We start from the raw sequence: 27,940 nt of genomic DNA on the forward strand, positions 1-27,940 counted from the left end.
CTGAAATTACCAGATCATCACAATTGTTCGGTCTGCCTATTACATTAATATGTATTGAATCATCAAAAGACACCACTTTATTTGGCCAATTATTTTTGAAGTTACTTAGCATATAGAAAATAATGAAAATAAATGCGCTACAGACATGTTGTTCTGACAGTTAACAGGTTCCTGTCCCACAGATCCATAACATTCAGTATGATATACAGCTCAGAATAATAGAAGACAAAAATTGTCACTGCAAAACTGCAATGAGTTTTGAGTGGTCTTGAGAACACAGAGAGATCCCAGCTGACTGGAAGCTGGCAAACATCCTGATTTTCAAGAAGGGCAAGGAGGACCAGAGGAATCACAGCCCTGTTAGTGTCACTTCAGGGCCTGGTAAAGAAGATTGGAGAAGACAATTCTGGGAAATACTGAATAACACCTGAAAGACAATGCAATCATTGGTCACAGCCAGCAGGGCTTTGTGAGAGGAAAGTCCTGGTTATATATCAATCAATGAATCAATCCTTTTATGACAAGGCAACCCACCTACTTTATCAGGGGGAAGCCTTGGATTTCAGTACAGATTTCAATACCATCTATCACAGCAGCCTTCTGCACAAAACATCCAGCACAGAGCTGGATAAACGCTTCACGTGATGTGTGAGCAACTTGTTTGTGGGTCAGGTACAAAGGGCTGTAGTGAATGAGGTGACATCAGACTGGTGGAGTGTCACTAGTGAGGTTCCACAGGGCTCTTCAACAGCATCACAGGTGACTTGGATGCAGGACTGGAAGGGATACTGAGGAGGTTCACAGACAGTACAAAACTGGGAGGAGATGTTGCCTGCCTTGAAAGCATGGAGGCCCTGCACAGAGACCTCAATAAATTACTTGGACTGTTCAGCCTGGAGAAGAGGAGTATGAGGGGACACCTCATTGTGGTCTTCAACATCCTTACTAGGGGAGGAGGAGAGGCAGACACTGATCTCTGCTCTGTGGCGAGCAATAACAGGACCAGAGCATGAAGTTGTGTCAACAGAGGTCTAAGCTGGATATTAGTAAAAGGTTCTTTACCCAGAGGGTGGTTGAACAGTGGAACAGGCTCCCTGGGGAAGTGGTCACAGCACCAAGGCTGACAGAGTTCAAGAAATGTTTGGACAATGCTCTAGAGCACATGGTGTCATTCTTGGGGTGGTGCAGTGCAGGGATTCTTGTGGGTCCCTTCCAACTCAGCATATTCTGTGATTCTGTTTTCATTTTACCTGAAACATACCTCTTCTGCTTTTACCTGAAATCTGAAAATGCTTTAAAAGAATGCAATAGATCCCAAACAACATCTCAGACACCTAAGTGTAGTTCTCAGCATGGACAGCAGATAAAAATCATAAATATTGTGAAACTGTCTTTCAATCAATTTTCAGACTGTTACCAATACAGCTTCTATGTTATGCTCCTTTATTGTTACTACAAAATAAAATAATAACAATGAATGCAAACAAAGTCTGCTTGAACAGTCTTCAATGAAAGAATAAATGCCCTTTCATAAGTTTAATGGAAAAAATGATGTATAACTAAACATTGAGCTCTATAGTTATTTTTCAAGTGTCTCATCTGCCAAATAATGTAACTCATTCACCTAATTCCATTATAGAACTCATTTTGTTGCCACTGTATGAACCATGAAACAGCATTTCCAAGGAGTCTTCACAGGTACTTTGGCACTGATTTTTTTTTTCCCTTTTTATTCAAGGTAACAGTTTAAAGTAAATACTTGATTTGGCAGCAGACAGTAGGTATCTCAGCAGTAAATAAATAAAATCCATAAGCAAGTGAGCATCTTGACACAAAGGATTTTGCTGTATCTCTTTTATAATTAAATATACAGATGTTTTCATTCTAAGACTCCAATTTACTAAGTTAGAACAACTTTTATGACTATCTTATGTAGTGGAAAATCTGAAGGGAAAATTTATTTTTTTAAAGTAGAAGAATTGCTACTTTCTATTACCATATAATTAATTACATGAAATACAGCTGAAAGTATGTTTATTAATTATTTGAAATATTTGCAAAAATGTTTCAGTAGAAAATAATATTAAATAATAGTTTACCCTGCCTAATTTTCTACTTAATTACTATTCTTTAGTTTTTATTGAAAGAAATGTTTCTTGATGGCACATTGTAGGGCCCTTGGCAATGCCCAGAATCAGAATAGGACATAACAGGACAACAGATGCCAGAGAAAGTTAGGCCATTTGGACTTATTTCTACAAAACATTTTTAAAATAATATCTTTTTATTGTGTTTAATTTGCTGACATACATTTTACTCATTTACTTATGTAATTTAATGAACCTGTTCTTGTGCAATTTTCCAAATTGGCAAATGTGAAAACAAAATAAAAAAGAATAAATATGTGTACTCTCTCAGTAAATTGGTTCGTGTAAACTAGTCACATTACTACAGATAACATTACACAGTTGAATAATCAGTATTTCTTTTTTTGTGGCATACCTCTTTTTGTTATCTCTTTTACCTCTATTTGTTACCATTTGATGAAATGAGTATCTTATGCTAAAATTTAGCTTTAGTCATAATTGTGATGCTAATTTACAGGAGCAACAGCATACAGGTTATAAGCTACAGATGTAAAAGTGTTATAGTACTTCAGAAAGGTTTAAAAGTCTAAGTCTTAATTGAAGAGTTTAATAAAGGAGAAATTATAAATTCCTGGTTACATTATTTTAAGACTTATGAATCCTGTTCCTGGGGCAGTCAGGTGATTCCTGCATGAAGGGTTAGCTAATTGTCATCTAAATATTTAGACTATGGCAGCATGTCTAAGAGCCCTGAAGTGGCAGGTATCTCTTTACTACCCCCAAATTAGAGGAAGAGCAGCCACATAAAAACAAATAATTCTGACTTGAAGATGGATTTGAAAGATCCACCATTTGTGCACCATGGTGGCTCCTCCACAGTTGTGGTGTCCCCTGAGGATGTTCCTGGAGCTGCTGCCTTCATTGCCTGCCAAGTCTGATTCTGTTTTATTAGCTTGACACATTGCATGATGACAGTCTTGAGCCTTGGGTGTCTGAATTCCATCTTTCAACATATTGCTTCGGGCCTGTTGTTTCTAACTTCCCATCAGGTGCTGTCATTTTGCAGTAGTCAGCTGTGGAGAAGCACCCTTTGTGCTTACTTAGCACACTGTAGTTCCTGCTTGCATTAAATATATCTCCAGCAGCTACCAGAACAATGATCTGCACTCCTGGAAGAGTTTTGTCTAAAGGTGAACTGTATAAATAAAAGACCACTCTGGAATGAAGCCAAGAGATTGCATTAGGTATTTCTCCCCAAGAAATTTTATCAATTAAATTTCTGGTTCACATCTGGACTACTTTTCTGCCACTATAAGATGGATTCTGTTTTTGTTTTACCTGAAACATACCTCTTCTGCTTTTACCTGAATTCTGAAAATGCATTACAGTATTGTGCAGTGCATCTTCCTTGATTCTCTTATGAGAAAATGAATGACTTCAAGTAAAAAAATTGAGTGCATAAGCACTGAAAATCAAAAAAATATTGCCTCACTATGTGTTCTGAAATAATTTCTTTTTGATGTGCTCATGGAATTTTAGTAATTTGTAATTTACTGATATATGCAGACAAGAAGTGTTTGTAAATATTGTAAATTCTGAGTAATGTGATTTCAGTCCTGTGAGATCTTCCATTTTTATAGAGTAATAACTTTGTTTTACAGCTGTGCATTAGTTTTGAAAACCTATTAGCTGCCATTTCCCTTTGTATAAGTTTTCAAAAGTTATAATTTCAACTTTGAATGGGGAGATGATATCATGACTAATATTTTTGCACTTGTCTAATGTCCTGGCTTGAGAAATGTAACCAAAAATGTGTATTCTATTTTCACCTGTTGAAACCTGTTGGGAGATATTGTTCTTTGTCTCTTGTAACTCTAGGGGGGAAAGAGGGCAGATGCCTTCTGTTAATGGGACACCTGATAACACCAGATAAGGCAGTGCCTCCTTATCTCTTCCTCCACCCATCCTCCTCTGAGGGACATCACCTGTGAATGGGACATTTAAGGCCTCTCACGTGACTGATAACATCACCTCATTCCATTGGGAGATGCTCCACCCAGAGGGAGAAGCCAAAGCCTTTCCACCAGGAAAAAACCTGCAATCCCAAACACCAAGGGAGCCTGTTTGCACTGGATTCCCAGAGAATGACTGGACCCTTTCTTGAAGACCATCTCTACTCCAACAGAGCCACAACTGTCACTCTGGGAGGACTTACTTCAGACTGCTTCCAACACCCTGACCAACAGGGTGTCAGGTTTGCATTCTGACACTGTCAGTGGTCCTTTGTACTATTGCATTTGTCTTATTTTATTTTTATCTTTCTTGTTGTTTGTTCTCTCTCTATTAAATTGTATTTCTGACTTGGAGTCTCACTGGTTTTGCTTTCAAACCAGCACATCTAAATACTATTTATGTGTTAATCTCTCAGTCATGTGCTAAGTGAGCAGATATATATGGGTTAAAGAAGTGAGCAGAGATCTGCCTGTAGTGGCTATTAAATCCAATGTCCAGATGCATGTTCCAGGTGAGATTAATCAAGAGATAAAATTCTATGTCTATCCTGTTCTGGAAGAGAAATATTTGGTGAAGTGATCTCTTCTTAGGCCACAACACAGTTTAAACAGATTCTCTTTATTCCTTATCCTGTTCAGTCAAGAAAATAGGGATCATCTTTCACATATCTGCTACCAGCCACAGTGGGAAGCTGCATAGCAAACTTGCTGGGGGCTTCGTCTAATGTCTTGCTTCATTTTTTGCTTAGCAGTTCTTCAATGTTCTCTCTAACAGGGTATAAAAGCTCAGGAAAGTTTGAAAATATCTTTTTTGCACACTTTTTAAATTACTTTGTTCATCTACCTTGGACATTTTAAGGATTTTTGAGACTGTGCCTAAATAGCAACAACTAATCTGAAAAACCCTCCACTGATGGGAGTGATCCCAGGCCAAGAACAAGGAGAAAACATAATTATCAGCCATTTAGAATACTGAAGTTTGAAATTCCTGAAATGATGGGAAGACTGTGTTGCTGTCCACATCAGTGCTGTTATAGTCATGGTATCACATCATGCATTAGCCATGGCATTACAGGGAGTTAAAGTTCTCAAAGGTTCTTGTGAATAATCCTAGAGGATGAGGAATGGCTAAGTAGCTCCACCTTTCTTTACTTACACCATGTGCAGTCTGTGGTCCCAGAATCGTGCTATGCCACAGGTTACATCTGGGCTTTGTCTCAAAGGGAAGCACACAATTAATTGCCAAAGAGAATTAAATGATAGATGAATTTGCAGGATGGGGTTCCAGGGACCAATCAGGATTTGGGAGCAAAAGAATAGGCTAAATTATTTGGCAAAATGCACTATCTATTATCTGATTCTCATTAAAAAATACATTGCTTATCATTTCTGAAAAGTCTAACTGTATTTTTCATTTGTAGAAGGTTACATTTAGCTGCTATCCAGAAATTTTGTTGAAATCACAACTGGAGTGCTGATCCAGCTTCGAGGATTCAGCTTAAGGTGTCTACTGTATTGAATGCAAACCTCATAATTCCTGCCTGCCAGCATTTTGTTTCCAGGTACACATTTCCCTTCTGCACTGAAATGAGTCAAGAAACCTTGCTCATCTGCCTTTTATTCATGCTTTATATGTATACATGCATGTATTATGAAGAAAGAATACCAGTGGAGCAATGAGAATTAGTTGCACAATGCTTTTTATCTGTAGGTTGCCAAGTCCTCAATAAACAATGATAGGCAGCAAGATGATTTAAATCAACATGCTCTCTGCTGGGTTTTCTTTGGGTACTGGAAATGAAATAGACAGAATCAGTTTGACTGTTTCTTCTTTCTCTTGATGTCCTTCTAACCACAAGTCTTATTTATTCAAGAAAATCAAACCAAACCAAGCCAAACAAACAAAAAATGCCCACAAACCAAACAACAAGAGGAAAAACAATAAGCAAACAAACAAAACCTCCCCCCCGCAACCAAACAGAGCAACAGCAGCACTATAAATAATGTCTTCTCTCTCTGAATGGCATTTCTCATATAAATAAGGGTGGAATGCACTTCACATAAATCAGAAAAGGTAACATCTAGCCTCTAATTGAGACTTTAACTTCTCATTTAGGGATAAGGAAGGTAATTCCCAAATCAGACATCTACCATTTTTAGCAGTCAGGGTTCAGATACTTCTGCCTCCAAAGCTTGCTTGTTTTGTATCTGAATATCTACAATTTGATGTCAAAGAGTAAATGGAAACATAACGCTATTTAGAGTATGAATTATAATTTTTTGATGTCTAAAATAGAGTGTAGTGAAATAAATAGGTAAAAAAAAGACTGTGAAGTTGCAATATTTTTAAGTTTAATTATAAATGCATAATTTTAATAACCTTTAACGAATTATTTATAATAAATACATATTTTATATAATTAAAATATTTAAATTAAATAATAATATAATTTTATGTATAATTTTATAATATTTGAACAAGTATTTATAATTTTTTTTATATATACTGTAATACCAGAGACCTAGAGAAAGCTGAAGTCATTGCAAAATTAAGTAAAGACATTGAGTCAGAAAAATTAGGTATGCCAAAAGTATTTAAAAAATGCCATTAATAATTTCACATTTTAAGGAAAAGAATTACTTCAAAGCTATAGTATACTGCAGAATATATAAAGATTTTTATTCTTTAATGATTCATATTTTCCTCAATATATTGAAAAAAAAATTAAAAATACAACTTTTTATTATTCATTAACGGTATAAGAAACACTTTCCCTTACAGAATATTCAGTGGCAAGATTATATAGAATGCCATGTTTCTACATTTCTCATAAGTGCTTGTAACTTCAGAAGGTCTGGCTCACTTTCTCATGCTACAGAAGATTATTAAGCCTAATCAGAAGTGGAGAATAAAACCAGCCTTTCCAATCCTCAGTCACTGCTGTTTTCCAATCATTCTGATTTTTTGGCTTAAAAATTTGTTCCTAATACTCTTAAATAAATTGCTAGTTGCTGTTTTTGTGTTTGGTTTTGTTACTCAACTTCTCTTACACAGAACCATCAAAGGTAGCAGAGATTTCAGAGTATCCCATGCCTTATCAACAGAATCACTACACTGAAGTCATTCTTACATGGGTCAGCTTCTTGTACCCTCCCATTAACTTCCTAAAGCATTTAAGGAAGTACTTTGATGGCTGAAAATACTGGGAATCTAGTTTTCCTCTTTCATACAGCCTTGTGTGCTGCTCCCCTCTTTCTCCATTTCCACACTCAGAAGAGAGAAAAGACTGAATGCAATCGCACAATAGCAGAGCTTGTATAAGGTAGTTGGTGTTCACTTCATATATAGGACAGGAATCATTTGTGAAGTTTGGACTTCTTAACAACCTTCTAAATCAAGAATTATTATTTTTTTAAGCTACAATGGCGTGTAATTATGCAGCAAGTAGTTTCATAAGAAACAAAACAAGCCCACCATAAAAACAAGGTAGCAAACAAGAACCTCTTCACCTTTTGTTCAACTTACAAACAAAATTGATGCACATGATGTTAGAGATTTACATGAATACACTGGAGAAAATAAAACAGCCAGGGTTGCTGCATTTGTCCGAGAAAATTGTTGCCATGTTGAGAAACACAACACAAGCTCTATAATACATGAAATAAAATTGGAAATATAAAAAAATAAAGCAAAAATGTAAAACCATTTTATTGTCTTGGAAAAGTCTTTTAAATTTTGAATTAAAGACAAAAAGTAGTAGTGTTTTGTGAGGTGTATTTATTTTTCTATTATAAAATTCTAACATAAGGATGCCTAAATTATTTAGCATTTTTATTAGTAATACTTATACTAATATGCATATTTTGATTTAAATAAATTTACAAGAAAGACATCTAACAATTCTTTTCAGTAAATATTGTATTATCAGTGCTCTTGCTAGCAGTTTACGCTTTACAATTTTGTCCCAGTGCTTTTTCATCCTCTTGAACCGAAGGCCATTACCTTCAAAACTGTCATAAAAGCAAGCTGTTTTTTTTCCTGCTATATCAGGAAACAGAAGAAGTTATCTAATGAACTTGAGTTCAACAGCTACAGGCTTACTCATGTAGTACTTTCTATTTATCCTAAAGTGTATCTGCGCAAAGAATGCAGTTTTTGTTTCCAGGCCATCAGTTTATCTGATGCTGCTTTTGTGGAAGAATGTGAAAATGAAACAGTAGGAGAATTGCTTGAGAAGTTTTGCCATGTGAGGAAACTCATCACTGTATAAAACCGGTGGGTCAATGCCACTGTCTTTTAGCTGCTTCCTTCACCAGCCACGGCTCGTGGCAGGAACTCCGCCAACCAGGTGAGGAGAAGTAGAATGCAGGCTGCACACTGAGGAAGGAGAATGGGAGGGTGACATGGGAACAGACATCTCTACTGACACTGGTAAATGAATTGTATCTCTTGGATAAATTTGGATTGTCAGCCCAAAAGTGTTTGCTAACCTTTCTATTTTTTAACTGCAGGGAGTGGGAGTTTGGGGTGGAGTGGTTTTTTTTGATTAGTTTGTAGGGGTTATTTTTGAATGGTTGTAGGGGTTTTTTTTTTACCATTTTGACATATTTACTTTCACCTTAGATCCCCACATGCAGCTACGGCAGTACAAGCAAGAATTGATTAATTAAATAGGAGCAGAAAAGAAGTGGCAAGAGGGCTGCTGCTTCAATAATATTTTGCCAACAGAGAAATCATAATTCTGGATGACAGTGGAGTTTATTGAATAAAGTGAAAAAGAGAATTTTGTACTTGAAAGAATTAAGTTTTTTTGTAGTAGTTTTTCTGATTAAATGATGTATTTCTGTAAGTTTAGATAAACAGATCTTTAAAAAGAAGCAGGGGGTCTTGAAATCTTGAAATGGTAAACTACATCCTTAAATTCCTCTCCTCACCTTCAAATATTTAGGGTAAAAACAGAAGCTGATTTACTACCTGAAATATTTGTTTAGAGATCAGTGTAAATACCAACCCACGTTCCAAGCCATGGAGGGAATAAGTGAGGCTCCATCTTGCTACATGGACAAGGAGGGAGGTAGATGTTTGGGTTTGACTCGAATGAGGGTTCATTTGTTTCCTTTAATCTCATACTAATTACCATTGTTTCTTATTCAGAGTTTTGGAAATAAAAAAAGAAATTAATTAATTGATTAATTTTTAATTAATTGATTATTTCTTAACTTCCCTTGTCCTGTGTTATGTGTGTTTGCAAGCTAAAATCAAAGCTCTCCATGCTTTTGAAACACCTTCAGTGAAGCAAGTGGGATATTCTGGGAGTTTGAACTCTCCCCAGTTTATGGCTTCAGATAATCTCTGGGATAATATTTTTCTTCTCAGCCATGTTGCCCAAAAGCTAGTGAAATAGGAATAAGGGGATAAGAATTATTCAATCATAATAGCAAAAGTGAAAAAAAAAATCCTAGAAGAGAATGGAGCAATAAATAGCAAACCTGCATGCTGGGGCTCCCAGGCAAGCTTGTGAGCATTGTGTTGACTTTTGCCCTTTTAGTGTCACTGAATTGCATGAACACAGGGGTAAAATATCTCTTCTCAAGGACTTTTTACCATTGTCATTAAAATTAATGATAAGATTTGACAGAAAATTTCAACAGACTGAGGGCAAGGCTGACATCTGTTAAAAAAGACTTGTCAAACTTACTTGGAAAAGGACCAGAACCCTGGTGCTCTTGTCAAACTTTTCTTTCTCTTCCAGGGAAACAACAACAACAAAAAAAACAACCAAACAAAAAAACTCTCCTATGCCTTCCCCCGCAAAAAACTCAAACCCACAGCTGAATCCACAAAATTGTTCACTAGCATACAGAAAAAATATCTGCAGTTTCTCATCTCTGAAAACTTATTCCATAATTATGTGATCTAGTGTTATGTGCATGAAAAGGCTCCTTATTTGATATGATCCTGAAAACCTAATATACATTCCTAGAACTCAAGAATCAAATTCATAAGGCAGATCAGGAAAAATCGTAAGATTATTCTTATGGTAAAAAATCTTCGTGGTATTAAAGAGTGATGGGAAAGCCTCCATCAGAATTATGTTGATATTAAAAAGTGGAGTGTTATTGGTTTGGTTAAGTCTGCCTTATAAAATCAGTCTTCTCCTGAAATCACTGTAGTTTATGATCCGTTTTGCCCACACTCACATGAGTAAGATTTTTGCCATCTGCAGGAGCAAGAACAAAGTTGAATGTTAGCATGATCTAGCTCCCTCAGCAATGCCCATGTGCAAGATTTTGATATGCAAAAATATTTTCCTTCAGAGAAAATAAGTCCTTAATTTTTAATATATATTTAAATCCCATAAATCAAAGATTACCTTCATGCAGTATTTATGGGTAAAAGCTCTCAACTGATGAATACACCATAACCTGAAGTTATAAAGTCAAGATCAGATTCCTGGGAGACCTGTTTTTAGCCAAAGACAACTTACACAACTTTCTAATGGAAAAAGTGCAGTTTTCCAGTTGTGTCATAAAAAGTGCTAGGTTGGGTAGTCTAACAGTTGTTTCCAAGGTAAAATCAATGAATGAATGTTATTGTGATTTGTGACTAATTTAAGCATGTGCATAAGTGTTTTTCTGTACCAGGTTCTAAGTTTTAAAATTATTTTTGTTGCAAGTGGAAAATTCCAGAGAGAACACTATTTTGTGAAGCAAAAAAAAAAAAAAAAGGAGAAAAAAAATTTTAAAAATCCTTACCAACAATACATTTAGTTTTAATTGTAGGTAGTAAACACCACTTTTAGAATTTATTCTAAAGACTTTTAATTGTTCATAATTTATTCTAAAGATTTTTTCTTTAGAATAAAGGATTTATTCTAAAGACTTTTAATTATGGGTTCAGTAGTGAGATGCAAATATTTTTACTCAGATTGCATAAAAATAAGTCTACAAACCTAGAAATTCTACAGAGTAGATAATTATACAAGAAATATGTCAGCAACTATACTGTGAATAAGAGAAAGGACATGAAAGTGAAAATATCTTTCTTTTATTTGAATTTTATGGGTTTAAAGAAAAGTCATCAATCATTGTCTCTTGCAAATAGGAGCTGGGCTTCCTCCCCTATAATTTATACCAAATTATCCTCTGACATTTCATTTTGCTGTTTTAAATTGTCACAGCTTTGAATAAAATATTTTTATGCTTTGTGTATTGTAAATTAATTGCATCTATCAGATTAATAGCTCTTCTTGGGAACAGGGGATATTGTGGTACACTTGACACTAATTTTTCAGTGCTCCCATGAAAACTGAAGGAAACTGATGCAAAAGATAATCCCAAAACAATACAAGCCCTACTCCTTCCTGAACAAATAAAATAATAAGCAGAGCTTATTTCATCTCAGAAAGTTCCTGCAAGTGTTGTCATGTCAGATGCTGGAGAGTAGAATACATTCACCCTTCAAGGAAAGGCATTTTAAAATTCATTTCAGTCATTGCTTGTAATTGAGTTTAACAGCTGAAAATCCTTCACTTGACCTCCTGTCTATCTTTGTTTCTTCTCTAATATAGTTACTCAGAGAGGAAAATGTCTACCCAAACAATGTGGAATGACAACAACAGTAAATATATCTATACATAAACATATATACCTCAATTTGTTGTATATGTACAAGAATTTGTATATTGTATTGTTTTCATATATGTATGTATTGTTAAATATAAATAACAGATTTATATTTATATATATTTGTATATATCAATCATATCCCTACATGACAAAAAATAAAACTGTCAAAGCCATCTGTTTTTGCAATGTCAGGACTGAAGCAGGCAAATAATTGTAATTGCTTAAATTGTTTGGGTTTTTCCATACACAAAGAAAATTTCAGAGCCACATGGTACAGAAAGTTCACATATGGAAACTAATTAAAATCCTGTCAAAGCGAGCCTATCATCTGGACTGAAGATAGCTAACAAGAAAATGGAACAACTCTGCTATAAAATTTGGCAAATAAGTTGCTTTTATTTGACAATACCTTGAAAGAATTTACAAGTTGAAATGTACTCTTGAAAATAAACACTATTTTAAAACTGGTATTCTTACTCCATACTATTCTTTCAACACCTTGAAGTTTCCAGCTATAAAATATTACAGCCTGATTGGAATAGTATTCTAATATCACAGCTTTTTCTGGTTATGACAAAAGCTTGTATTACCTTGTTCTACAGAATAAAGATATGCAAGGAAGTAGAATATGGACAGCACAAACCAGCTGAAAACACCTGCAGCCATCCTGGATTTGCTGCCCTTTAAAGGAGGGCCTCCCAGAGGGTCAGTCCTACTGCCCCATCAAACCTTTAGAAAAAGTACCAGAAATCATCAAATTGCCTAAATGGTTGGTGGCTCTGCCTTCCTAAGGTTTTCCTAATTTATTTTGGTAAGTTCCTTAAAAGTATTGGTTTTGCACGTAGCCAATAATTTCATTTCAGCTTTGTCTCTGTCCTATCAGTATTTCTTCTTGAAATATGACCTCTGTGTTTGACTAAGTTAATAGCTAAACTCTACACTTCTGAGGGAGACACTTATCACTGCACCATCTTTCAAATAGAAAAGGTGAGGAAAAATCAGCTTTTACTAATTTTCTCCAAATATATATTCTCAAACAGTGTGCAAATTACATTTCTGTTTATCTTTTTGCCTCGTTTCTTTCCCAGCTGGAAGAACAGCCTAAATCTTACTCATAAGGAAAGACCAAATAAAGTTTGATATCTCTCTACTGATGTTTTAATCATTTTCTGAATAGCTCAGATCTGTCCTACTGGACAAAAAAAAGACTATGACCTAGGTTTTCTCTCTGTTCTACTCCAGTTCTTCAACCAGCTTTGCTTCTCATGCAACAATCCCCTCTCTAAATATATCTCCACCATAGAAGAATTTAATAACCTGAAGATTTTCTTTCACCAGTATTTCTCCCAGGGCCCTAACCAGACTCATCTGGAGCCTCCACCTACACCAGTTATCCCATGAACTCTATTTAACCTCAGCCTGGGGTATACCAGAAATGTTGTAGGCTCCAGCTCAGTTATAACCTGGTTATAGACCTACAGACTGCTTTCCTGGCTCTGCCTTGTCACAACTTATCTGTTAGTAAATTGCTGCATCTCATCCTAACCTTGTTTTGATTTGACCTCAGTGGCATTGAAGTACTAGAGTTTTAATTTGATTTATTATGCCACATAAATTTATATGCAGAATGAAAATTATACCTTGGAATTGTAATCATCATTCTTAGTGCACAAATATCCCCAGTATACTCTATCTCTGAATTCCAAAGCTGTACTAGTATTATAATTGTTTGATAAGAATAGGCCTGGAATACTCTAATTTCTGCAGTTCAAGACAAACCTACTTCAGAGCTCAGTATGACTTGCTATTGACATCATCAGTGCTCTTTTCACTTCACCTTTTATTGTGTCAATAGTGATGGTCCCCAACACTTCACAGAAAAACAAAGCTTGGAGCTGCTTATCTAAGAAGTGCTTATGAGATATACCTCTGGATAATTCAGAAAATCTGTTATAATGAATATTTTGAATGGAAGCAGCTGCAGTATGATAATTTTGATTTTCATTAAATTTCAAAGATACCTTCTAGAACTGAGCCAGAAAAAGGCAGAAAAGATGCAGAGGAAACCATACCGAAAATAGAACAATAAAAGAATAAAATATACTATACTCAAGTGCCTAGAAACCGATTTTCTGATTAATATTATTATTTTTTCTAGCTTCCACTAATTTCTTTTAATTAGAACATTAAATGTAATATTGCATTCCTCAATAATTTTCCATTTACAATCATACTGCATTCTCAACTATGTGTTTCAATTAAAAAGGCAACATTTTTTATGGTGTATACCAAAAGTGGATTTGTCTCAGTTTGGGAAAATAATGGACATGTCAGGGTAGAATAAAAAATCTTTAAGTACATTTATTTTACTTGCAAGATGGAGAAGTAGGAGATAATCCTGTAAGAAGATCCAAGTTCAGGAATGCAGTCTCCCCTGTGATTATGTAAGAAAGAATGATGTAGCAGTGCTAACTTCAATCAAGGTCCAATTTATTCTTAGGTAACTTTTGCAGATTTCTGTTTCTTTCAGTTCAATAATGAGCACAGAATGGAAAGTTTTGGTTACTAACCTTTTATAATTGTGGATCCTGTGTGGGTAACTTCTGTATCATGATTTTTTTGCTGACTGAGTAGCAGAGTTTGGAATTTGGCTTTAGTTCCTGTAGAATAATTACACATACACTGTTTATGTATAAATACTTTGTACATTGTTTAGGATAAAAGAAAATATATTTTCTTAAATAGTATTGACTGGAAATCAGATCAATAAATGCATGTTTAGATTATTTCATGTGTGAAGTCTGAATGGTGGGTTTGTGCTTGAAAACTAAATTCTCTCCTCCCATTTGTTTACTATTAAAACATGGTAATATTCCATTTTTCTTCCTTGGTTGCAGGACTTCTGGACTCCCCATTAATGTTTTGAGCACCCTTTGTGCTTATAGTAGAAACTTTATGCAACAGCATGACGGATACAGTCATTCACTGCTGCCATCGGATTTTTGATGTAACATTTCAAAACTTGTAGTTAATATATAAAGCCTGACTATGCCTAGGAGTTCTGGTCTAGGACAAATATGATAAATTGATCTGTACAGCCTACACTGAGTTTGAATATAGTCCACTGAAAAAACTGTGCATCCTGCTACCTTGTAAGATTTCTCAGATCCAGACTTTGTTCAGCAATCACACTGAAGCAGGACCAAAATAAATCATTGAAGAGCCTCTAAGCCAACAGATATCATTAGACTTGGAGTTACAGCTTAGACAGATGTCCTGAGACTGCAGTATTCATCCATCTGTAATCAGTGAGAATGAAGAAGAAAAATTTCACTTGTACCTCAACAGTGAATACAGATTGAATCCAAACAGCCAAGGCACTTCTGTCCACCTCTTTTGAGAAGTTCTGACATTGCTTTATGAGGGAGACCTACACTGTGTTTGCATATTTACAAATGATATAAAGATATTAATCCAGGAAGACTATTTAGGAACCTATATCTCACAGACAGCAGTCATTCAGTACCACCCTCATATTCAGAAACTGTGAAGAGGAAGGGGAGAAAGATGATTTTATCCTTTCATTACTTTGTGGCTACAGAATATCAGCTGAAAGCTTTCAACAGCTGTCAGAGTTTTTCCTCCCTGAAAAATCTTACAAGAAATAAAAGCTCAAGTAACTTTGGATTTCCAGTTCTGCCAGTAATGGGAGCACTGGAAGACCTGCCAAATCAGTATTTTCTTGTCATTTTTATTTGGTTGCAGAGCAAAGAAACTCAGAGTATAGATATGCATATGAGCTTAAATGTAGATTTTGTTCTTTAAATTATAATTTCAATGTCTTTGAATTTCAACCAATCAGCATTCCTGATTTTCAGAGCCTTTCCTTGTAACCTTCCTGTGACAGTTTCTTGACACCTCTTTCTGTCATCCACTTTCAATCAAAATTCAGAGAGGGTGCTTGTAATTTATATTTTAATTCGATTCTTTTGAAAAGTAACTCTGTTTCCATCTCTCAGAAGGGACTGGTACATTAGGCAAAACACAAACAAGCACAATAATTGGAACAACTAGTGAATTTGAATTTCTATCATTTTTATTTTGTTCTATTTGATTTGTTGCCCTCATTTACAGAGTTAGACAACATATCCATAAAATTTCATTCTCTACTCCTTGTCAAAGTCATTGCTCCATTCATATGTTTAAAAAGCCTCAGAAAGCTTTCATATCTTCATAGCAGACTGGATAAATTAACTAACACATTGAATGTGTTTATGATGAACTCTTCTTGTCTTATTGCTATGAGTGTATCTGTCCAATAATTATGTTCTGCTCTCACTGGATCGATCACAGAATCACAGAATCACACAGAATCACTAGGTTGGAAGAGACCTTCAAGATAATTGAGTCCAACCTATGCCCTAACACCTCATCTAAACCATGGCACTGACATCTAGTCTTTTTTTAAACACATCCAGGGGTGGTGACTCCACCATCTCCCTGGGCAGACCATTCCAGCACTTTATCACTCTTTCTGTAAAAAGCTTTTTCCTAATATCCAATCTATATTTCCCCGCTGCAGCTTGAGGCTGTGTCCTTTCAATCTATCAGTTGCTGCCCAAAGAAAGAGACCAACCTCCACCTGACTACAGCCATCTTTCAGGAGGTTGTAGAGAAAGTGATAAGGTCACCTCTGAGTCTCCTTTTCTCCAGGCTAAACACCCCCAGCTCCCTCAGTCGTTCCTTACAGGGTTTGTGTTCCAAGCCCCTCTCCAGCCTCGTTGCCTCCTCTGGATGTGCTCAAGCATCTCAATGTCCTTCCTGAACTGAGGGGCCAGAGCTGGACACAGCACTCGAGGTGTGGCCTCAGCAGTGCTGAGCACAGGGGAAGAATGACCTCCCTGCTCCTGCTGGCCACACCATTCCTGATCCAGGCCAGGATGCCCTTGGCCTTCTTGGCCACCAGGTCACACTGCTGGCTCATGTCCAGCTGCTGTCACCAGCACCCCCAGGTCCCTTTCTGCCTGGGCACTGTCCAGCCACACCATCCCCAGCCTGTAACATTGCAGGGGTTATTGTGGCCAAAATGCAGGACTCGGCACTTGGACTTATTAAACTTCATCCCATTGGACTCTGCCCATCCATCCAACCATTCCAGGTCTCTCTGCAGAGCCCTCCCACCTTCCAACAGATCGACACAAGCTCCCAGCTTAGTGTTGTCTGCAAATTTACTAATGAAAGACTTGATACCTTCATCAATGTCATCAATAAAAATATTGAGCAGAGCTGTCCCAAGCACAGACCCCTGAGGGACACCACTGGTGCCTGGCCCCAGCTGGATGCAGCACCATCACCACCACTCTGGTCCCACAATCCTGCCAGTTCCTGACCCAGCACAGAGTGCTCCTGTCCAGGCCGTGGGCTGCCAGCTTTGCCAGGAGTGTGCTGTGGGAGACAGTGCCAAAGGCCTTGCTGAAGTCCAAACAGACAACATCCACAGCCTTTCCTGCATCCACCATGGGGGTCACCTGGTCATAAAAGGAGACCAGGCTGGTCAAACACGACCTCCCCCTCCTAAACCCATGCTGGCTGTGTCTGATACCCTGGCCATCCTGTAAGTGCTGCATGATGGCACTCAATATAAACTGCTCCATAACCTTACTGTTACTGAGGTCAGGCTGACTGGTCTATAGTTACTGGGATCCTCCTTCCCACCCTTTTTGTGGATGGGTGTCACATTGGCCAGCTTCCAGTCATCTGGAATCTCACCAGTGAGCCAGGGCTGTTGGTAAATGATGGAGAGCGGCTTCGCAAACTCATCTGCCAGATGATAATCCTTGAGGTACCTTCAAAACTGATATTCTGTGATTCTGTGAATTATTTCTGATCGCTGGTAGAACGAGAGATCAAACACCTTCGGCACAAATGTTAAAAGTAATTTAAGTCTGATTTCCATAGCATTCATGCCTGTAAACAGCATTTCTTTAATTTCTGTGTAAAATAAATATTAAAAACTTTGGAACTTGTCTAAATGATTAATTTATAATACCAAAGAATGCTCCCAAGAGATTTTAGATTTCTCACCATACAGTCTTTAATATCAAGAACTGAGGTTGATCCTGGACATAACTTGATCCTATAATGGGCAAGGAGACTATGCTAGAAAGAAGTTATTATACTGCAACCTTTCAGCTTTCATTGCACAGTAACAATTGTTAATAAACTTGAAAAGAAGGAATTTGTTCCTACAAATGTCTCTGGTAAATCATGCTGAATATTTAGAGCAAACAGACAACAGTTGCATAGATTTTTTGACTAATACAGTTGTACAGGAATGACATGACATCCATTTCTAGTATTGAACACTGAATTTCTTTACAGATTTAGTTTTAGGTTTTTGCCCTACTAGTAAACTTTGCTTCAAATAAAATGAAAGAAATTATGGTAGGTTATCGGAACTTCTCTCTGAAATGTCCTAGGAAGGTTATGTTTTATTTTGATAATGTTAAACCAGAATTTTCTTCTATGATATCATGTGAGAGAACATAGTGTGTTGACTGAAACAGAAACGGGTCTTATTTTTCATGTTTATTAATTAAAGGATTAAACTTTAAGAACTAAAAGGATTAAACTTTTTAAACTAAACAGAAATGCGTCATTTTTCATGTTTATTAATTAAAAGGATTATTAATTGAAGGATGGAACATATGACACAGAAAGCATTAAATAATATTTCTGATGCCACCTTTTAGAATTGACACTCCAAGTTTACAAAATAACTACCTTTAAGAAGGAAGGAACTGGACAAGGAATGAAATAGTTTCAGTGGTTTTTAGACTGAGTCATCAGTATGAATTCTTACTGTTGCTGCAAATCATTCTGTTCTGGAGAATTTAAGTCAATGATTCATCATTTCCCCATAAAGGCAGTAGAAACATACCTTTACTTCTCATGCAGTTTACCAGAGTGCTATTCATCTACTTCAAATTGCCTTGCTACCTCTATTTATAACATTAACAATTCCCAAGCAGACCAGACAGGACCATAGAAATTAAACCTAGCTCTGAAAGTTCTCAGTTTTTTTTTTTTTTTTTTTTTTTTTTTTAAATTTCATCTGTTTTCTCCCTTTATCTGAGAGATTAGACATTTGAATACATCATGGCACTGCAATGAAAGAGAAACAATTTCTGAGGAGAAGTTGTAAGCAGAGCCGATAATCAGCTGAGGCAGCTGTCAGTTCTTGGAATGGGGACTAGATAGAAGTACTGAGCAGCTGCTGAGATGAATAGCAAACAAAAAATCTTCACTCATGTTAGAGTTGAGAAGAAAAGAAAAACGTACTTTAAAAATTACAGTAGAAAAAAAAAGGCTTCTGATTTACCCAGATTCATGACAGTCTAATTTCCTAAAAGAACAACTCCTGATTCTTACGTTGCTATCAAGGATTACAGTGGTGTCTATATATCATCCGGGAGAAAGACATTTCTAAACTCTGCTGTAGTGAACTGGAAGTGTCCTGACCTTTCAGTGGCAATGTTGACAGACTGACTCACTGCAATTTCACACACATATTTACATATTCAAATGTATTTAGTCATTTATACAAGAATTCCCATACAATGCTAAAATGGATTTCATGTGCCAATACGTTCCTCTCAGGAGAAAATTCATATTCTAGGTCAGTTTTTAACCCAATATAGACCTTGAAAATAGATTAGGTATGGAGATCTGCTCAGAAACCTCAGCAAGCAGTCACATTATCTGCCTAAACAATGCCATCTGACATTCAAAAGAAACTGGTTTATTCTGAGTATTCTTCCCTTAATCTTAATTTTCTTTTATTGTGTGTTAAATGTGTACACACATACACACCCCACATGCACCTGTGCATATCTAACAGGCTTTTTGGTTTCCAAGGACTTTGGTTTGAAGAAGCCCCTGGATGACAGTTTGTGCTATTTTCATCACCCTCCTTCTGAAATGCCTGTCAAACTTGGTTTTGATGACATCATCTGTTTTGTCCTGTGTGCTTAAATTTTGATTTAAATGAAACCTGAGAAAGGTTTGTCATTAAAGTCTAAGAATGAGGTATGAACTATGTAGGAAGACATCCAGTGTGGAAGTGGGAAATCAGACCTCCCTGTCAGCTCCTGCCCAGGATCTTTAAAAGTATAATGCTGTCTCAGTTTTAATCCAGCCTTTAGTCTTGAAGCCTCAACACATTTTTTTACTATCTGATGCTACTGAATTGACTTAATGAATTTTGTAATTTGCTCATTATTGTGAATTTGCTCACAATGATTAGCTCATGATTAGTAAGCAGTTACATGCAGTATTTTCTAAATTTATCTTAAAGAACAAGAATGTATGTTACAGAATAATAAGATTTCTTGACTTTTTCATTGATAAGAAAAGTTGTGCCTCAGATGGGGCTTGAATTTATACTTACCACTTTTGTATCATAGGGTCGCACTGGCTATTTTCTGTGAAAACAGATAGGACAAAATAAAATAATTTAAAATAATACAGTTCTATTCCTTCTCTTTCCTGCAAAGAAAAAGAAGAGAAAAAGATAAAAAACATAGAGGAAATATTTCTAAGCAAAATCCTGTGTTGCAATTTGTGGTGTGGTAGTTAAAGAAGCTGATGAGTCAAAGTTGCCTGGTTTTTCTTCAATTTTACCAAAATATGCATTGTATGTTCTGATAGAAACACTTTGAGCTATTCTTGCAGCCTGACATACCCCAGCTTCCCCTGTACACATTTTTTGTCAGTGTAGTTCTTTCATTTGCCTTGTGGTTTGCTGGTATTTGGGGAAAAATGGGGAGTTTGCTCCATAATATGAGGATATTGTTCTTCGAGTCCTAAGTAGCCAATGATATGATCTATTTTTTCACTCTCAACTGAGGGCTCTAAGCAAGAACAACTCTGGAATGTGTTAAGGTATTAAATTTTATTCTAGATCTGCAGTGAATGATAAGCAACTGGTAAAATACTCTCATTGTAATTCTGACATGTAATTAGGTGTTGATTCCATCAGGGAAAGGGAAAAGAGATAGGTAAGGTGCATTTGTGCACCTTATATATTGTCTCAGGGATCTCTTTTTAGATTACTGAGAAAAACCATTGCTCTACTGTTAATGCTGTTAAGTCAAAATTTTAAACAAAACCTGAAACTTTGTTTTTTTCTCTTCTGACTCATGGAACCATAGAACTGATAAGTTTCTTTTGGGGAATATATAGCATATGTAGTGCCTGCCAAAATTGTTTCTGGGACTTCATAATAAACCAGTCTTTTAAAGTAAGTTCTTCATGTTTCATAATAAATGGTTTTAAAAAAAGAAGAGAAGACCCACAGGAAAGTGGTACAATAATTAAAAAATGTTGGGATTTTTAACCCTGAATATTTTTATCATCAGTCTGCTTTACCATCTCTAAAATTAAGCAGCAATATTAACTAATCAATATCATAAATACATCTAAGACAAAATACATAGTATGCAAAATTTCCAAGAGGAATTCCTTCCTCTCAATGTTACTAAGTATTCAGTTTTTTAAGTATAGTAATAAAGCTGAAATAAATATGTAGCAATGGAAAAGTCAATCTGTCAATTTGAGACATATTTGGTGCTTGATTTTAAAATGCAGAAGGAACCAAAATATAGAAACTAGTAACATTGCTGTCTTCCCAGAGATTTCAAAATCTCTTCAAAGTTTAATAAACAAAATTAATGAAGGAGCTCCAGATTAGTTCAGCTCCTTTTAAAATTTCTAGATAACAACAAATCATTGAAATATTTAAGTTTGCCCAAGTTGAGTGGCTGAAATATTGGTATTTTTTAGATTAGTGAGATCAGAAGTTCATCTGTAAGTTATGAAGTTGCTGCAACAATGTGTCAGCACACAGATATGTTTTGGAATTTTCCCCATACTTATTCTGTACTATTGCCATAAGTTATAAAATTCCAGTCAATTTATATTTAAGAGCTTATATATTTGAAAATTTTATTTGAAATTTTACAAAAAATCTGCTATAATAATCTCCTCTAAGTGTTTGTACATACAGTTTTTTAGAACTACAGACTGCAATTTATACCATAAAATCTTATAATAAGAAAAAAAATTTTGTAACTTTGCAGATCTTATTAGTTTTGCAGTATTTCCAAGTTTATGCCTGTTCAATATTATTTTTAGCACACATAGACAGAATAAGATGCAACAGCCATGCATTATTTAAAAGTCATACCTTGACAAGTGATGACAATTGAGCATGACAATTTTGGACATTCTTATTTGTTAAGATTTCACCATAATCACTTCTCAGACTTCCTCCAAAACTCCTGTTGAATAATAGTTTGAAGCAGCTCAGCAACAGTACTTTATTCTATTAAACTAGAAAATTCCTCCCCAAACCATCTGGGCTGGCAGGTGTTCATCATCAGATCTAGGTTGCTAGGAGACAAGATTTGCTTATACTAATTAGTCACGTAGCATGAAACTCCGATTTTGCTCATTTGAAACAACTTATGTCTGCAAGCACATATGACCACTACCTGTAAAGTTCAAGGAGTAAGACCCAAGTCAACAATGTCAAAAAAAGAGAAGACAGGGACTACTCACACCTGTAAAACCTTCCAGTTTTGCCCGTAGCTCTCTGACCCATGGAGTGTAGCTCATTATGAGTGATGTGTTAGTGTTTGCCTCTGTGACACAGATTAAGTCACAAGGCCAGCTCAGGCATTCTGTTTAACTCACAGAAATTGGGAGTGAATCTCTGAGTTGGAGCCATTGAGGTGTTAATTTTTTATCTTAAGAACCTTCCTAATGCTTTCAGGCCTGGGAGAGAAGACAGGAGATACTATGCAGTTCAAATACTCAAGTTTTGATTTTTTTTAATATTTGTATTATAATGAAGCTCAGAAGATTAAGATTAATATAGAATTCAGTAGCAAATATTATAAACAGCCAATAGACATGCTACAGAATTTTCCATTTTAGAGCTGAAATAACCAAAGAATAAAATTAAGATTCAGGCAATATACTCTCCAACCCTGGTATCATTCTAAGTAAAATACTATTCCAATTTTGAATCAAAAACTTCCCCACGCACTTGCTCACAAATACTCCATATAACCATCTAGCCACTTAGTGACTGTAAACCACATCAAAATTCAAAGATAGATTGGAAGACGTATACAACCACTGATTATGTTTCCACTCAGTTGAAGACCCTGAAAAGGGATTGAGTTCATTCTAAAGAATATTTGTCCAGGATTTCACAGTCTGTGACAACCAGAGGAGCCAGCATAATGAATGATGAATAATGTAATTCAGCGGTTTCAAAAACAACTTCTCATCCCTGTGTCCAGCGGAACATACACCTATTTTTCCTTAATACAGTAAGTGTAAAGGTTTCTAAGAGGCTAAAATATAGGGAGTCCTGGCATATAGTTCAACATGGTCTTCCTTATCAGTTTTTTTGCCCCATAAATCTTACAGAGCCTGCAGAAGTGCCTTTGACAGGGAAAAGGTAGGTTGACACAGTCTTACCCATAACTGGACAATTCTGTAAGTGAGGCTTTAAATTATCTCTGATCCATTGATTCCTCATCACCCTTACCTAATACCAGTTTTTCTGGGGTTTTTTCAAATACTCAAAACATTTTGATGTTTGTATGCCTGTTTGTACTGACACTCAGCTAAGAGATTCCTAATGATCAGCTTTTATTGAACTGCCAAGGCATCAGAGATCACCTCAGACACATTCTTTTCCTACTCTTTTTCATTGTTTTGTTGTAGCTGCTCCATGCTAGGCCTGCAAGAGCACTGAATCCATCTTTGAGGATCCTTCTGGATCTACTTTGCTGAAATTAAGTCAGATACAGTAGTAGCATCTGTATCTCCTGAGAGCATATATTCCAGGTATGTGATTAGTTCAAATAGCATAACAAAATATTTGGTTTTCAGTTAAAGTATTTTTTTCTCTCTCTCTTTCATTCATGTGCTGTTCTTTTTGGTGTACTCAACACAACTTGTGTGGACTGACTCCAAGAAGGTTACTCCAGGGACTTGTAGATTCCCCAATGATTAATACTTGGTTATATCTGTCCTAGAAGAAGCATCCATCTGGTTTAATTAGTATATAGGGGCTCAGATTATATTTTCCTTTCCCTTGATGGCACACAGCCACTTTGACAATAAAGCAATTGAAAATATTACTGTATTTGATGTGACAGACCAGCTTATGATGAGCACAAAAATCATTAGACTTTTAATTCATAATGTTAATAAGCAACAGACAGCTTTCCACAGGACCAGTGATTTTTAGTGTGTAGTTTATGCAGTTTTTATCCTTTTTTCCGTGATTTGACTGCAGGCTGATATTCATTCTACTGGGGAATCTTAACCATCTCCAGCTCTGCCTAAACAGGCAAATCATAAGGATAACAGAATTGGATCCTCAAGAATGAATCACATGGTGCTAAAGACTTGAAATCCATATGTGCTTTGGAGGTTGAGACGAGGCTGTTAGAAATGGTATATTTTATTTCACAAAGGTGTAATACTTGACTGAGGGCGTAATTTTGAATGTCAGTACATTTGTCAATTTTCATTGTCTCAAAATATTAAAAGTCTCAAAACTCCAGTTGTTGAGTTTTGGAACTATTGCAATTCTTGCAGAGCCTCTCTATTTCAGGTTGAGAAGAAATGATCCCTCCTGCCTTCCAACCTTCGAAGTTTCCACAATAAAGAAAAATGTTGAAAAGAATTTGAAAAATAATCCCCACACCAAAAACTGACGTGACAAGAGATGAAACCATGTAAAGTGTCCCACTCCATTGTTGAATGGAATAATTTGCCTGGAATCATCAAATTCTTATTCATTCATGCAGCAAGCAAACGGAGAAACCTGCTGATTCAAGGAAAATTTGATTATTTCACAGACATCACTCTTCAGCCAATTAAAGAGAAACAAAATCTGGTGCTGTCTTGATGTGGGGTACAGAAAAACAGGCATTAAATTTTCTGGTAGCACAAAGTTATAAATTGAGAGGGAAAAAGTATAAAAAACCCCCAAATTTATCCAAACAAATTTTGTTGATCTAGATACTCAATGTTTTTCTTTATAAGGTTAGGGAAATGTAAAAAGCTGTATGGATATTGTGAGATTTACATAAATTATTGATTACTACCTTCTTATTTTAATTTACCCACAGTTGTGAGATTGATAGTTATCCCACTGGCATTGCAGCATATGTTTTTTGTTCTTTGTTCACAGGAAAGAATTTTATCTGCAATTTGTACACAGCATTGTACAAATGCTGGTTTTGTCCCTCTATGCCTGCCTTAGGTGGTCTGAAATGCATGAGTTACAACAAGACAAGGAAGTTAGTTTTCCAAGCCACTGAACAATCAATTAAAATGAGTAAGGAGGGGCAGTATGAGTATCCTTTGCACACAAAGGTCTTTTGCTGGCGAGCATTTGTTCATCAAACAAAGAGCTCACCATGTAGCTGGATAATAAGTCAATTTGAAAGACTGGATATCCCTCAACATGAACTCTGTGTAGCTGCACTCGTGCTGACACAAGGTAATGGGCTTCCTCCCTAATCCAACCAAAGAGCTGATGCAAAGGAGAAATAACACAAGCAGCTCTTTTCTCAGGAAGCGCAAAACTAGGAAGAAAAGAATAACACAATTAGACAACTTAGACAAATAGAAACAGAATGACATAATTTCTGACTTGTGCAACATTCTTCCAATAATATGAAAGCTATTGAATGTTTCATCAACGGTCCTCCTCTGTTCTCATTAGCATCTCATCTTCTGAAGTGCAGGTAACTTAATTCCCAAATAGTAATTTTAAAAAAACTATTTGTAACTTTTAAACAAAGTTTTCAAGTTAGAATGACCACCCTTACCATTCATTTTCAGAGATGTGAATACCCATCACTGCAGGCACAAAAGGGCAAAGAAATACTGTCTTTTCTATTGTCCTCTTAGATGTCTTCAGGCAAACATCTTTTCTATCTGTTAAATCAAAGTTAGATGCAGCCATGAAGTTGAGATGCTATGTATGTCCAGAAAAAAACCTGTCCAGACAGCTGTCAGAAAAGGAACAAAAAGAAAACCTTTCTTTTCATTCTGTAGTAATGAATATATAACCTGGGGTTTTTATTCAACCTTTACTATTACTAACATAGACTAAGACAGCATGTGTATGAAAACAAACAGACATAACCATCCAAGGAAGGAAGAATGAGCAGATGCTGAAATAGTTACAACCATAAAAAGGATGAAGAAGATGGTGTGGCTGTTGTCACAAAGCTTCTGCTGGGCACAGAACACTGATTTTGCATAAGTAAAGGACTAATGAAGTGAGAAGGGGAGTCTGGAAAAAAAAAAGTTCAGACCTAAAAGAAGGAAAGAAAGAGAGAGAGAGAAAGAGAGAGAGAGAGAGAGAAAGAAAGAAAGAGAGAGAGAGAGAGAGAGAGAAAGAGAACCAAAACACCCCCCAAAAATCTAGATCAAGAACCTGAAAAATAAGCTAACAAAACTGTATCTAAGAATTTTGGATATTTTTTCTCAGAGAAGAAGCATTTAATGTCAAATTAATATAGAAGGTCATCAAATAAGTTGGTTTTTATGTTTAGCCCTATTAGATACCTGGATATGCTAAGCTCCCTCAGCCACCAATTTATTGTGGCAATATTTTTATTTAGTGTGACTTATTCAATGTTTATCAAATTTTAAGTATGGGAACTCTTCTCATAAATCTCTGTTAAATATTATTCATTTTGGGAGTTGTAAGCACTCAAAATTTAAGAAAAGAAGACAATTGTTTTCAGATGTTTAAATCTATGAGATCAACTCAGAGGTGATTTCTTCCCCCTTGGTGCTAAATGGAAAAAAATTGTTCTTATTTTTTTGAGATCTTTAACCTTAGTTTTGCTATGAAATTTATAGGTATGAAATTCCAGAAGCTTTTGAGGAGGCAAGTAAAAACTTAACATTAAAATATTATTACGTTTTAATTAGATTTTATTAATACATTATTAATCACATTTTTAATTATTCCCATAGTGTTAAAAATGCGAGGGAATCCACAAACAAAAAAACCCCACAACCAAAAACAACAAGGTGATGAATGCAACAGAGCTTGCGCTTTTTTCCTGCTAACACAATTTGCAGCTCATAGTTGTAGTAGTTTTGTCTCTGGGTAAGATTTTAAAGAAGAAACCAACTTCAGTACAGTATATATCATGAACAGAAGCTTTCAATCATAGCTTTAAAAAACACTCTTTTGTGTGGCAGATGTTCTCTAGATGCAAAGTCTCCAGACAGATTCATTAGCAATTGAATTCATTAATGAATGAATTATGGCTTTCATCTGCCTCAATTCATGGATAGATATCTGTATTGCAACTTCCTGTAGAAATGAGCAAGGAAACTTTGGAACCCCATCATCTTTTCTATTTCTGTTTCATCTTATATTTTCACCTGGAACTGCTTGTACTAAAGTGACCATAACCACAGACACTCAGATATATAATTGGCTAATGTGGATAGAATGTTATTTTTTAATGTTCAGATTCAGCAAGCCTCTTACAAAGCTTAGCAAAATCATATGTGTTTCATTACCTTGTGGTAAAGAAACTTTAAAAATAAATAGAAAAAAAACACCATATTTCTTGTGCATATTTCTTGTGTACATCTTTTTTATAAAGAAAAATTATCAACACTCACATGTATGCTTTCATAAATCATTTTCAGAAACAATATAAGACATAAATATGACAGTCAAAGGTTATATCTTCTCTATGGACTTATAAAATATTTGATCTACATGCAAGAAAACTCCATAGCAAAATGGGCTCATTTCACCCCACTCGAAATTACCACTAAATCTGTGGGAGAGAAAAATCTCTTAATAATAATAATCTTAGTTACTTTTTTAATACTTACCTGTTGGTTACACAACTCCATACAAATGTAATTGATGTTGCCATGAGTTTTTCCCGGTTTTTCTGAGCTTTCATATTAAAGGAGAAGTTCGTACCTTCTCACGCTCTTTTAATGTAAACATCAGCTATGTTCTATAAACATAGCCATTGTTTTTACATTCTCTGCTGGGACAAACAAGACTGTGTGACAGTCCCCTTCACCAATGTGATGTGGAGGTGGGAATTCCTTCCTCCAATCCACAGGCCT

General features: G+C 35.8%; 1 long non-coding RNA gene across 3 annotated transcripts; it reads right to left on the reverse strand.

Annotated features, from left to right (window-relative positions):
• LOC134549370 (uncharacterized) lies at positions 1-27,936 on the reverse strand. Of its 3 annotated transcripts, none has more exons than XR_010080081.1 (4): positions 27,695-27,936; positions 20,178-20,211; positions 14,299-14,388; positions 1-427 (listed from the first exon to the last, which is right to left on the reverse strand). It is a non-coding gene; the product is annotated as an uncharacterized LOC134549370 (long non-coding RNA). The 3 variants fall into 3 exon arrangements; XR_010080080.1 differs by lacking the exon at positions 1-427 and adding an exon at positions 5,691-5,890; XR_010080082.1 differs by lacking the exon at positions 1-427 and adding an exon at positions 6,621-10,320.
• Positions 27,937-27,940: the final 4 nt, after the last annotated feature.

This window comes from Prinia subflava, chromosome 4 (genome assembly GCF_021018805.1).
Source record: "Prinia subflava isolate CZ2003 ecotype Zambia chromosome 4, Cam_Psub_1.2, whole genome shotgun sequence".
NCBI lineage: Eukaryota > Metazoa > Chordata > Aves > Passeriformes > Cisticolidae > Prinia > Prinia subflava.